The sequence below is a fragment of the Stegastes partitus genome, unplaced genomic scaffold (assembly GCF_000690725.1).
Source record: "Stegastes partitus isolate 25-593 unplaced genomic scaffold, Stegastes_partitus-1.0.2 Scaffold951, whole genome shotgun sequence".
Taxonomy (NCBI): Eukaryota; Metazoa; Chordata; class Actinopteri; family Pomacentridae; genus Stegastes; species Stegastes partitus.
In genome coordinates this window covers 244,183-258,599 of record NW_007578682.1, presented here as the reverse complement: position 1 = coordinate 258,599, position 14,417 = coordinate 244,183, and the positions used below count along the sequence as shown (strand labels likewise).

Below are 14,417 nucleotides of genomic sequence, written 5' to 3'. Positions count from 1 at the left end.
CCTGCCTTCACCCTGAGTCAGCTGGAATAGACTCCAGCCCCCCATCACCCTAGTGAGGATTAAGCGGTGTATAGATAATGGATGGATGGTTTAACAGAGATGTCTTGTATGGCGTCTCCGACTTACAAGAAGAAGATGCACATTTATTTTCTTTCTAAAGAATGTGGGAAAATTTGCTTTATTTCTGTATAAATACCCATTTTGACCCAAAGTTTGCTAAAAAGGAGCATCAATATGAAGTTTAAATGTGAGTTCTGACTCAACCACAAACCCAGATATTTGTGCTTGGAGACCTTCTTCATGGTGCGTCCACTTTGAGCTGTGATTTGGGAACTGTTGTCCACATTAACCTTCTACTGTGGAGAGTTGCGTGTGTTTGGTTTTGTGTGGATTCGGGACTTGTTTCAACTTAAAAAGTTAATTTTGAAATTTCTCACATGCTTGTTGTAAGGTTTCCGTGGCTCATTGTGCAGAGACTGACAGCAATAAGGAGCTGTGTTATCATGTTTGCAAAGGGAACTCCTTATAAGACAGATTTCATGTGTGACTCCCTAAAGAAGTTCTTTTTTTTTAAACTTTTTATTTCATAGTTTTAAGAGTGTAAACAGAGAAAGAGAGAACAAACCAACAATATTAGTAAGGGTGCGTTCACAAGCAGCAGTTGATCAACAGTAAAGTTTTTGTACAAATTATACAACAGTTCATATTCACAACCTGGGTGTTTCCTCAAAAGAAAAAAAACAAAACAGAAGTTATAAACAAAGAAAAACAAACAAAAAATGTGGCATAAACAAACAACATAGACAGAGAAAGGTACTGGTAACATGGCTCTACTAGTTCATATTTCTTGGGGTTTTACTTCTTTATTTTTTCCCTTTCAGCCCATGTTTTTCAACTATTGTTATGGTTGCATTTATCTTTTTCCATCGCAACTGAAAAATATCACTGAGATTTCTTTTCCTATGAGTAATTCTTTCCATGTTATATATTTCTCCCTAAAGAGGTTCTAATCATTCACACCTAATCTGGAACCTCTGATTCTAATTTTATTAGATTTCTATGAATCTGAAGGCGTATTAACCAGAAAACCAGAAAGTGTTGGTTTTATGTGTTTGAGGGTTTATTACTGTTATCTGTTGGATTTCAAAGAGGATTACATGCTCAAATATATTAAAAAAGTCAACAATTTTATTGGAATTTACTTCCTTTTTTACATGATTGAATTTATCACATTTAGCAGAATTTTGAGTGATGACTTTTGCAGAAAGTTTTCTTTCTTGAATCTATACCAAGCTGCTTATTTAACCTTTTTTAAACATTCACAAATTTAAATTTCCTTTAGTTGTTTTTTCTAGCTTTGCAAAGTGTAACACAAAACCATCATCTGTGAACATCATGTTGTAATCCTACAATCTTATTAAGACTTATTTGAGCCCATTCTCCTATTAAAGATTAATATTTTTGGATAAATTAGATTATTTTTTTCTCCTTTTCAAACCGTCTCTCGTGCAGGCGTTAAAGAAACATCCCCACAGTTTTACACAGAGTCAGAAAGCTCCAAGGCTGTTTTGTCAGGCTTCAAACATGTGAGCACCGGTAAAAGTGAACGTGTTTCAGCCAGAGACGAGCCTTCATCACCGAGTGAGTGATTGCCTGAGAAGTGTTTTGCCGAAAACCCAACTGTACGCTCATAAGACATCCAGTGAATTTCTGTGTTTCACAAAGGGAATTGGAACAATGTGCTCGAGGTGTCATCCATCCTCTCTGTAATGGCTTCCACATTTGTAGGTCAGGTGCAGGTCATGACAAGGAACCGAGGCGCACACGCCCCCGTTGCTCTGCGTGTAATTGCATCATTATTTAACCAAGTGAAAAATGTCAGATTTCAGAGGACGCTCCAAGGGTTAAAGCCTCCTTTGACCACCTTTATCATATTACTATCACTTTCTGTGATCGTCTCCGAGCCAAAGACAACACACAATACATTTTCCAGAATGAAAAACACATGTTAATGATGTGACTCAATTTTAGGGTTAAAAACTGAAACCTAAGCCGTGCGGAGCGCATACGAGGAGATCAGACACGTCTTCTGCGGCTAGAAAAGCTTCAGCTCGCTTTGAGTGTAAGAACTCGGCAGTCACACATCATGAATAATAAGCCGCTGAGACAAACCAGGTGCTTTTTTTTTTTCTTTTATTATTTGGAGTTGCTCTTTGGTGTCTCGTTTTGCAATTATGAAAGAGGTTAACAAGAGAGCCTGTTTCATGTCTGCAGCTCGAGAAGACCTCGCTGCTGTAATTAGTCTGTTCCTTTATCTCTTGGCTTTGTTTGCTTGTTTTGGAGTGTTTAAAAAGGGTTTTCATTTCATGTTTATTGTGTTTTTCACATTTTTCTTGTACTTGTTGGTCTTTTATAAGCTGCTGCAGGCTGTGACGTGATCGGACGTGTCATATTTACAGTTCTTGCAGTCCTGATGGAGACTTTTGCAGCCAAAAAGTTTTGGTTTCACGCTGTTGATTGCTGCAAATGGCGGCAGTGTTCTTTCATCGTAAAGGCTCTTTAAAAAAACGCTGCTCAGGGTTTGTAGTAGTCATCCACAGAAACTGATTCTAACCACCTTCGAGGACATGAAGTCTTTCTTGTGAGTGAAGGATTAAGTTGTTAAACACTTTATGTTCCATGTCAGTCATTACAAAATCAAGACTTGCAGCCAAACTTTGTTCAAAGAGATTTATTTTCAAGCCTACCGGAGATCCGAAATGTTCCAAAAACACCAAAGTCTTATCAGCGTATTAAACGAACTGTCGGATAAAGCCGATACAGAATATGTATGATCACCTCAGACGTTGTGGAATTAAGTGTTTTCTGTCGCTTAAAGCCTGCATGAAATTATAGTTTTTGGGGATTTGGAGGAAAACCACACAACACTGACTCATTAGAAATATGATTACGCTGCTTAAACTGAAACAGCTCAGACGTCTTGTTCCGACGTTCTTGTTTTACCAGTTAGAAGGTTTCTGATTGAGCTACATGCCAACGCAACAGCATCACTTTGGCATAATTGATTTTGAAACAAAGAAAATGAGTCGGTCAGACAGGAAGGAATGCGGCGAGAGACAAGGGCAGGATGCGTGTTGACTGTGAACAGCCCCAGATGGAGCGGTGATGTCTTCTGTTCAGCTTCACAGGACCAAGACGGGAAGGATGTGCAATCACTGCTGCTTTACATGTTCTTCGGCTGTGGAACGAAGCTCATGTTTTCACTTGGTTTCCTGGACTGGTTTGTGTTTAAATCAGATTGTATGTGTTGTTTGGTAGCTAATCTGACATTGTGCCACTAGAACAGGGATTTTGATTGCGTCATTAAAAGCATATTAGTGTCGTAGTGTACAGAGGAATCGTAGTTTCTGAGCTGAAAACAACGCAGGTGTTGGCGCAGTCGAATGTAACAATAAGCTGCAGAAACGCCAAAAAGAAGTGGGTTCGTCTTTACAAGCGACCCTGTTCGCATAAAAGTTAGTTATGCACTCGACTGTTAATGTAAAAATATGGATTATAGCAGCTTTAAAGTCAGCCAGTTTTATTGATTTCAAGTACAGTTTCAGAAACCGTGTGTAAACTTCTCCGAAAAGCTATAACATCCAGATGATGTGGCAATATGGTCTCCATTTTTGCAGCACAGGGGATCAACTTGATGCTGGCGAGTCCATAAATAAACCGTGGTGCTTAGTGTCTGCCCAGATCTGGATGCGGGTCCCACGCTCCCCGTTTCCCTTCTAGCCCACCTTGGCGGGCCAGTTTCGCCGACTCCAGCGGCTTTACACGGCTAATTTATGCCCATCCCTTCCTTTCATACCCTCTTTAAAACGCCACAGTGGCCGCGGTTGGGTGAAACCAGGGATGTGGAGTGCGTGCTGGGGTTGTTGGGGGGGGGACGGTGCTGGAGTTGGTGCAGTGGGACCCTGATGGAGTTAGCCTGTGCATTCACCAGAAAGCTGCTAAAACATACGAGCCCTCTCCGCCGCGCTAATGGGAAAAGCTTGGTGCCGAGAACACTTGAACGCAGTTTCAGGAAGCAGTAAATGTCACTGCTGATTCTTAATTACGTGCCCCATTCCTCCTCTGCACTGTGGGCTGCATGTGGAGTTTTAGAGGTCTGCTCAGGTGGGATCGGATTGTGGTTAGTGGCTTATTCAGTATGTCACTATAAAGAATACAGTAAATTACTAAAGAGTGTGCAATTAGTACACTTGTGGTTTCCAATTAAAGCCAGAAATTGTGCCCTCTTTGCCAATATTGACCTTCTTACTTATCAAGAAATGATTCCGTAGAAATGAATAATTTAAATGATTTGCTGTACAGATTACATATTGTTTTTTCAATCTTATTGTGTATTCTTCCAGCTGTTTGGCTCTACAGTCTGAACTTTTTGGGGCTCCTCATCATTACTACTGTGGAGAAATCTTGTGAGCTCAAACTAGTTCCTTGAGGAACCCTCGTAACAGAAGTTAATTGATTTTGAACTCCTAGTTATTGTTATTATTATTGTTATAAATAGTAATAGTTAATGAACAGTAGCAGTTTACTAAAAGTCAGTTAGTTTAAAATAATGGATTAAATGGTTATCTAAAAATAATAAATAGTTCGCTATAACAACAAATAGCTAGCTAAAAAAATACATTTTTAAATTGCTAGCTAAAACTACAAAATAGCTAGGTAATGTGTTAGCTAAAAGTAATATATAGATTAAAAAAAAAGATGTATTCAAATAAATGATTAGCTAAAAATGGTTATTTAAGTCCTTATTACTTTTAGCCAATTATTACTTTAAGCTAACTATTACTTATGTTTTGAAAACTATGTGTTATTTTGAGCTAGCTATTTAGCTAACTATTTAATACGTTTACCTAGCTATTGGTTATGTTTAGCCAACGTTTTGTTACTTCTAGCTAACTATTCAATACTTTTAGCTTGCAATTAGTCATGTTAAGCAAATTATTTGTTACTTCTAGCCCACTATTATTTACTTTTTGCTAACTTTTTATTACTTTTAGCCAATTATTTATTGATTTTAGCCAACTGCTTGCTATGTTTAGTTAACTATTTGTCACGTCTAGCTAAGTATCTGTTACTTTTAGCTAAGTAATTATCACTGTTATCTATTTTTTGCTGTCAGTCAACTATTATATTTCTCCCTTACTATTACTTTTAGTTTTAGCCAGCCTCTTCAACTGTTGGACACTTTCGAAATATTTTGAGTTATTGCAGCCTCTTCCAGCAACATTTACTCTGAATTGGTTTGTTAAAGGTTCCTCCAGGAATCCCCCCCAAGCAAGCAGGATATTCCTTGAATATCCACAGAGTTCCTTGAGGCTCTTCCAACTCTAATAGAGTTTGGTGGGTCTGTTGCATCCAGACTGAAATATTTCAGAAACTATTGGATGAATTCACACAATTCACGAGGCCAGCTGAGTTTGGTGTTCCCAGACTTTTCCTGTAACACCGCAAGAATACTGACATATCTGTTTTTTAGTGAAATGTCTCAGCAGCTCTTTGGACTGTGATGAAATTTGGCACATTTATGCCTCCTTTAAAACAGTTTTTAATAACTGTGTTCATCTGGCTTTTCATCGTGCACCATCATCACTTTATCCGATGCTTTAGTTTACGATCTGCAAAGTCATGATTAGCTTCAGCTGGACTCTGTGTTTGGCATCTGTTTACATCTGTTTTTAGATTAATTTACAATATGCTAACGCTGCTCTTAACCTTGTTATATGCTCTTTGGCTTAGTTTGATGGCTGATGTAAACTATTTTAAATGTTGAAACCATTGTAAACCATCCAGCATAACCTCACCGGTTGTTCCGGGGCAATGCGAGCTGACAAGAGCTTATTGTGCGCCTGCTATTTGGAGAAACAAATCATTTTATTTTAATTCAGGGCTGTAAAAAGTTCTGGGACCAATATCCAGGCAGAACAAATGTCTTCCTCTGCAGAGCCATGGGGAGTTCAGTCAGAAGATCTCCAGGAGCCTTTGCCAACAGAGATAGGTCCGTTGAAGGCCAAGTTGGCGTTTGTCTGTCCCTTGAGTACATTATTTATCCTGCGGCTTTGCATCACTGCAGCACTGTTCTTCCTTCAACGTACACCATGACATGGTATCCTCAGAAGGTGTGTTTATGGCTCTGTAAATCTGTCATCTTCAGATTACCACCAAATACTGAAACCAAATATTGCTATCGTTTGCAAGACCCAACAGCCCAATTGACCTCCCCTCCATATCCAGTGTTGAATAACGTAAATAATCATAATCTGAAGGCAAATATCAGAAAAAACTGGTGGTGATTTGGACGAAATGAAAGCAAAGGGTGGGAAATGTATGCAGACAATGAAGCATATACATTCAAAGCCCATGTTTTAGTTGTACTACTGTTCACTTTGTGTTTTTCAGTTCACCTTCCATCTGGCTTAAATTGGATTGAGCTGATTGTGAGGGAATTACATCTTTATTTTAATCCTTTTCTTTTTTTTGGTGGGATGGGGAAGTGCGGTTGATTTTCAGCTGCAAGTCGTAAAACCCTTGTCCTGGTAAAACATTTTATACCGTGGCCCAGAAAGCCTTTTAAACAATGGCTTTGGTGTAAATCATGCCTGGAGCACATACGTCGCTTGTGGGGGTGGTGGGAGGCTACTATTTATCCCGCCTGAACCATTTAAGTCTCCTCGTGGGAGCCCAGGGTTTAGGCTCTTGAGCGCAACTTAATGTCAGTTGCTGGTAACTTTAGCTTCATTTGTCTCTCTTTCCGAGTACTCTGGGACTGTTAACTCAGGTCGTCACCTCATAATATGGCAATCTTTTGATTTGACCCTTTATTCCGCCACAGAGGAGTAGAGGAAGAGATCAGTTAAACTTCTGCTGCTTGGAAAAGGCTGCTTGGTGACCCTTTACAAGACCTGAAAAACATTTAGCATGAGAGAGCTTTTCTAGTGTCGTTTTACCCTGCAGTGAGTGATGATAGGTGCCGTGTTAGCGTGTTTTTCAAACGTGCAGGGATACTGATTGGTTGGGTTCCCATCATTATGTCAAACAGCGAAAAGAAAAAGCAAGTTTACTTTCCACCGGTCTCTCCGAATGAGGATCAACAACTCATTGTGTTGCAGTTCTGTGCGGTGATTTGTGCTTGAACATATAGATGATGGCACATGACTGTGTGATACAAAAATATTATGCAGGAAAATATATCATTTGGGAAAAATATATAAGGTCTAGCATATATCTGCCAATGCGACGGTGCCTTTGATATAACTCCATACATCATGTTCTCTAGCTGAAAGCCAGTATCATTATTTTCCATTGGACTGCAACCATCTTTTATATGAGGGAGAACTTGTGAGGGAAGTTGTTATTGCACGTTCAGGCTTTACATTTTGGACAGCAACCTCACCTCCTGCACAAATAAATCATCTCAGCTCTTTTTAGATCTCCTTTTCGGTTTTCTTTCGGATTAGTTCTCTCTTTTAATGCATTTTTAGTCTCCTTAACAAATGGATTTCCATGAATCAGACATTCATAATCCTCGGAGGATGAATCCTATTGAATTTATTTGCGGCATAACTTGCCGGTTGATATTTTAACACACAACCTCTTCGTTGGTAGATTTGGGACAGTGTTTGTTAACTCAACAGATAATTTCTGAAAAGAGGTTTGTGTGGGCAAGAAGTCGTCAGATGATTGTACGATCCTTAAATCCAAACAACCCCCAGACAGATTTACAGCGACAACATTAAAGCCGTCTGTCAAATATCATGTAGGTCCTCCATGTGCCACCAAAACGGCTCCTACCCATTGATGCATGGACTGCACAAGACATCTAAAGGTGGTAACAGGGACCAAGCTATTACCAGCAGATCCTCCAAGCTCTGGAAGATGCGAGGATGGGTCATGACTCCAACTTGGTTTTCTAGCAAAGATGCTCGATCTTGAACTCTTCCTTAAAGTAAAATCCACATAAATGCCAGGACCCATTGATTCCAAGCATCATCCAGAATGTTCCATGACTCCATGGTGCAGTTCTGACGCTGATGTCCCCGTTGTTGGCACTTTTGGTTGTTAGCATCTGCAGCTACATAGCCTCAAGCTATTACACACATTGTGTTCTTACACTTTTTGTGGGATCAGACCCCACAGGTCAGCCCTGTTCTACGCACATCATTGGCCTTTGGGTGCCCATGACCCTGTCTGTGGTTCACGGTTGTCCTTCCTTGGACTGCTTTTGGTAAGGACCACTCCCCAAGAACTGCTATTTTAGAGATGCTCTGTTGTGCAACCATCACATTTTAGCCCCTTTCAAAGTCACTCTGATCTTCTCAATTGCCCATTTTTCCTGCTTCCAACATCAACTTCAAGAACTCGTTACCTCATGTATCCCACCCCTTGACAGATGCCTTTGTAATGAGACAATAAACGTAATTCACTTCACCCTGAGTTTACTGTTGTTTCTGTTTGGTGTACTTTGAATAGAAAACAACTGTAAAGAACCGTTACCAACATTTGGATTCACTCGACTCCATTTTTGCGTCCAAACAAATGGCCATAGACAAACTGTTGGCCTGTTTGCAACCTGTCTGCATGTTTATGGATCTGTCCAATATCACAATTCCACCTTGTTCCCAGATGTCAGCAGTTACTTCATCGCATACAGTGATGTTATAAACGATAGGAACGATAGCCAAAACTGCAACAGTACAACCCAAAAGCAGAATTATCCTTCAGCACACAAGACCATTTGTCTACGTACAATCAGTTCCCCTAATCTTCTAAACCTCCTACATGCTTCTCTCATGCAACCTAATATCTAAGCCTGCCCTTGTGTAAAATAACAATGCACTATATCATTTTTTCTCACCTCATCATCTTGGTGGATTATTGTTTAAACTGTCAGGAGACACCTCCAACAATGTTGTGGTAGAGAACCGGCTCCAAGCTGGTGTCAATCAAACACATTAATTTCCTCCTCGGGTGTTTGGTTTTAAACTCCGAGCACATCACTGATGCCACAGTTTATTTTCTGTAGTCACACATTTGCAAATATGAGAAGGATTTCTTCTGAAAGCAAACATCAGAAGGTTACGGATTAAGGCTGCACGGGGGTAAAAACCTCCGTCAGCCGGTGAAAATGTGCACGTCCGAGGCAATTCCCTGCTGGTGTTAAGTGGATAGCTGGGAGTGTGTGGATGTACAGACACCGTCCTCCACCAAATCAAACAAGCCTAGTGAACTTGAAGACGGGTTCGCTGTGTCGACCTATAAAAAAAAAAAAAGCGTGTGTGTACCGGTTAAGTGTCGAGACATCCGCTCCGATGTTGTGATTAGAGTTTTGTGTTTGCTCTGGAGTGCAGCACATTCCTCCCCGCCTTAATTGATAGCAATTATGTGGTTTTTGATTTGGTGTTTGATTGGGAGGCGGATTTGAAGTCTCAGTTCGAAGGGCACAGGCTTTTTATTGTCTTTGGAACGCCGGGGTCGAAATGCTTGAATGATAGCCTGCTACCATGCAAGTCACATCAAGGAGCACCCGGCGGGTTGGCGCTAATTTCCTCCGCTTCTATTTTTAATGCTCTGTTTCAGATTTTGTTTTTGCGTCCTGCCATGGCGAAAAAGAAACTGGAAAGCCACTCAGTGTATAGTATATTCCCTCTGTGCCAAGAGCTGTCCATCTTAGCGGCTGTTTTTTTTTTTTTTTTTTTCTATAACCAGAGGATTTGCCCCTCCAGGGGACACCTGGCTTGTTCCCCACCTCCACAGTGTAAATGTTCACTGGCTTAAACTGCCAGATGTTATGAAAGGCTCTATTGAAGTAGACCTTTAGCTCATAAAAGAATCCTGGCTGAAAAGTCTATCCTGATAGCTTCAGTGACCAGACTATGTCATCTGATTTACATGGGGCTCTCACATGTAACTCCGTTTGAAAAAACAAAGTGCAGACCGGAGCTGTACATGAAGTCATGTGACGCCAAATACGTCTGTTTTGCTCGGATGTGCGTTCAAAAAAAAAAAAATCACCAGTTCTTTGCGTGCGAGGGGGAAATGTAAGCTCATTTCTAAAGATACCACAGCATGACTGAGAAATTTTGGACATTTCCAAGGCAGAGTGCTGGAAAAAAAGGGAAAAAAATGGAGGAAAAGAGAAAAGCAAGCAGGGTAGGGGGAGAAAGAGAGAAATCTGAGATATTAGAAGAAGAAATGGAAAGAAGAAAATTGGTTAACAGTTGTCTGTCTGCCATTAGTCCTTCTGTAGGTCCGTCTGACACACAGAAACGTGTGAAGCTGTGAAGTTGCAGCTGGCCCGGCTCCTTGTTTGTACTAGCACGCTTGACTGAGGCCCATTTATTGATTGGCTAGTGTGCCAGACCTGAGGACTCGTGGGGCTCGAATCCCCCCGATGACTTCCCCCCAGCACTAAAACACACACACACACACACACACACTCAGATTTAATCACACTCCCAGTCCACCCTCCTTCCCTCCCTCCTCTTACCCAAGTTAGTCTTGAGGAAGAACGGGAGCAAGTCAGAGAGGAGACGGCAGCCAGACAGGACACACTGAGTGACCCGCAGAGGAGGGCATCGGACAGGAAGGCGCTAACGAGCAGAACCGGAGCGATCGGGTCAGACTCGGGGAAGGCATGGAGCGAGGATTTTCCTCTTGCAAGCTGCTGGTGACAGCTCTTCTTATTCTGGTACTGTACTTGTGTTACTCATGATATCTGTCTTATTGTTGAAGCGCTTACATTCAGAAAGCATCAGCTGTAAATCCTTTAGCGTTCCAGCATGTGTTTGAAAATTAGGTGACTCCCGGAGACCTAAAGTAGCTGTCCTATAAACCCGACTGAAGCTCGGCTAGGGCTACCTGTTACATTACAGTGCCTGCCGAGCTGCATGACAGCGAGTACAGTGCCGTGCAACCCGGACCACATGACAAGGGATTCAGCAGATGTGCAAATATCATATGTCTTGCCGACTGAAAAGGCCATCGTGTGTATATTGACACAGTCTGCAAAAGAAGGCACCGGAGTCGGGTTTCTTTTTCCCTGTCGAGGAGTTTTCCATCTTCAAGGAAAATGTACTTAGTCTCAGCTGCTGACAGGTGACTTAAATAGAATCTGTCCATCAGAATGACTCCCATCACGGAGATAGGTGATCTCACATCATATGCTTATTTCCTCTTTTAATGTGAAAACATGGCATGTGACGGCCACGGGGGCTTTGCGGACGATAAATATGTTTGAAGGTTTGTTGTTTGAGGGGTAGCGTTTTGAGTCGGTTGCACGCTCTTCCAGTGCAAATAAAAACCTGGAGGGATCGGAGCAAAAAAGAGGTGGGACATGTGGTGATGGAGGGTTAGGAAGACTCCAAGTGGATATCTGACCCTCTTGATTGTTGGATCCAAAGCCCAGCAGGACAGCGGCCCAACTCGCGGAGCCTTCGTCTTCCTCCGCCTCCGTTCAGAACAATAGCGGCGCAGTGGGCCAAACAACCTCTTCATCCCTCCATCCCTCATCTACTTCCTCTTTCCTCACCAGCCTGCCTCCGGCTCTCTTGGCCGCGCAACACACGGCTCTCAGTTGTAATTGACTGCAAAATTCACTGATTGCTTTTCAAAGGAGAGCGAAAGGTGGCGCGCTCACCGGCTGCCCAGAGCGCAGGCTGTGTTTATTTACCGCGATCCAAACATTGGAATAGTTGGCCCGTGCAGAAAGTAGCACCGTTGCCGACATGTTTGGCCGTGCGCTCCGCTGGCTGCGTGTTTGGGTCTCGCCGTTCCCCTCTGCTGTTCCTCAGGAGTCATGGGCCCTGACAGCCATTTATATCAGTCCCCACGCACTTTTAATAACGCCAGCCCCACCGGCCCCTCTCTTGCTCGCTGCAGCGTGGCTGTTTTTAATGCTACCTTGACCCAAAGAAAATAATCAGAGCGCTATTATTACCTTGTATCTGCTTTCCTCTGCAGGATCCATTCATCTTTGTAGACGAGGCACAGTGCCACGCTGTTGGGAAAAAGGGGCTAAAGAGGTCAAAATAACTCGCAGTAACCTGAGTTTTTCCTCAAAAATCACAAGGCTTGTTTAGCCCCCGAAGCAAATCTGGACCTTGACTGTAAACTATTATTTGGCTCAGTGGGTGTAAATTGGTTTTTACAGCAAGTGTTCAAGATGTAGTTCTCAAGTTTTCGCCCTTATTCAGAGTGTTCGTGGTAAGTGCAAGAAAGAAAAGAGACATGTAAAAAAGCAAAACAAAACTGGAAAGCTGGCAGCAAGAGGGCCAGAAAAAATACATCATAAAACAACTGGAATGTTGTAATATTAAAAAACTTTAAAAGTGGTCAAATTAACAAATATCTGCAAAATAATGATATTTTACCAAATTTAAATATTGCAAACTGTGTAATTTTATGGTCATACATGATGATTTTTTTTTTTCTGTGATGATAATAAACATTATCTTTTAATATTTTAAATCAGTTTAATTTTTGGGGCCTTTTTCAATACTAAATATAAATCTTTTTCCTTTCAATAATGACAAAAAGTTTTGTAAAATAACATTTTCTGTCATTTTAAATAAGCTAAAACTGTCAAACACTGTAAAAGAACAAATTAATTTTGTAAGACTATAGATTTCTTGACATGGACGTTTACTTTCTTTCACTCTTTAAAATTATTACTTTTTTGTGAGTTATTATTTGTAATTTAACAAAATAGGGAAAATCTGTAAAATAACAATAGATCGTTAAAAGTACTGCACTTAAAAGCCGTTGAGCAACATTCCTTTTTAAAGTCTGGCCTTGTTGTGCCGTGTGCTTCATGCCCAACCTGCAGGATTTGGTGTTTTCAAATCAGCGTCAAAAACTCTGTTGGATGTGTGAGCACAAACTGCTGCCTCATGGTGTAAATCTCATAGTGGGAGGCTGTCTAAAGCTCACAATAGCTGCTTTTCTGCCATCTTTAGATATTCTTTCATGGTTCACCAACGCCAGAAAGACTGCATTAGTGTTCACGTTGGGGAAAATGATAATTTTCTCTCATACCCGTCTGTTCCTTTTGAAAACCTCGCCTGAATGGCAGCTTATTTTATTGAATGTGTTTGCACCTCCAGTCTGCTGAGCCACATTCCTGCTGCCACAGGAGGTGGGTGATTTGTCCCAGTGTTAGTTCCAAGACTTTTAAAAAAAAAAAGTATTTTCCAGGTTTTCATCCATTCAACAGGTAGAGAAGCTGTTTTTCCTTCGCCTCGGTTTCACTTGCAGCTTTCGAGCAGAATGCCTTCACAATAGCAAAAGCAATTTATTTCCTTTTCACTTAATCTGAGTCTGGTATTCAGAAAATGTAGCTCGATTCAGTCGACTCTGGGAAGAGCAAATGAGAAAAGCGAAGAGTGAAGCCAAAAGAAAGAACTCGTACGCACCCGTAGATGATTCAAATTACCTGCCAGCCTCACAAATAAACATCAAAAGCAAGGAGAGGGTCATTTCAGTCTAATATGAAAATACAGAAGACAGACAGACAGAGGGGTGGAGAGGATCCTCACTTTTTTGGCTGCCAGTCCACATCTGAGATGCACATTGGCCTCGTAAAATTTATCTTCTCATAATATTGGTTTTGGGCACTGCTGTAATATTCCAACCTCTGCAGCCAAATCCAGCACAATGCAATTAACAGAGAGGAGCACACAAGCGTGACCTTTACAGAGGACTAGCATTTCATAATCTAAAGAGTGACTCAGACTTTTGAAATATGCAAAAGGGCCAGAAGTCAAGAGCTCCTGATTACTTCCTCTTATTGCCGCTCTCATCCTGTCACATGCAACTCCTGTTTCAGCGGCGAGTGGAGTTCAGTTCTTTTTTTTTTTTTTCCCTTTTGTGAGCTCAGATTCGTCGGAGGAAGCCACAACTCATGTGGCTGAGGAGTTTTCATGCCAGTTCCATTACAAAAGGAAGATAGGAAGTTAAATAACTCACTTTAATCTGCGTTAGGCCTCGAGGTCAGACAATCTAGCAAAGTTTTAATGCCTCCTGCGTATTATCTCAGCTGCTGACCCGTAAAACTGTCGGAGGAAGTCCAAGACCGATCACTCATGTGTCTTCTCCGGTGTGTAGAGCTCGCGGACGGCCCGATCTGAGGAGGACCGAGACACTCTGTGGGACGCCTGGGGGTCGTGGAGTGAATGTTCTCGAACCTGTGGCGGAGGAGCATCCTACTCGCTTAGAAGATGCCTCAGTTCCAAGTAAGGCTGCACAAAAACCTCATACATGTTATGTTAAACAATGTAAAAGCTAGTGTCTGCTAAGGGGTGCTATAAAGCCATCCATCCATCCATCCATCCATCCATCCATCCATCCATCCATCCATCCATCCATCC

The 14,417-nt window shown here is 41.5% G+C and overlaps 1 protein-coding gene across 1 annotated transcript in view; it reads left to right on the top strand.

The window, feature by feature from the left end:
* LOC103366508 (ADAMTS-like protein 1) overlaps positions 1 to 14,417 on the top strand; it is a 72,956-nt gene that overhangs the window by 21,392 nt on the left and 37,147 nt on the right. The window contains exon 2 of the mRNA XM_008294256.1: positions 14,155 to 14,282. The gene's annotated coding sequence lies outside the window, so the exon portion shown is untranslated. The remainder of the gene's footprint in view (positions 1 to 14,154; positions 14,283 to 14,417) is intronic.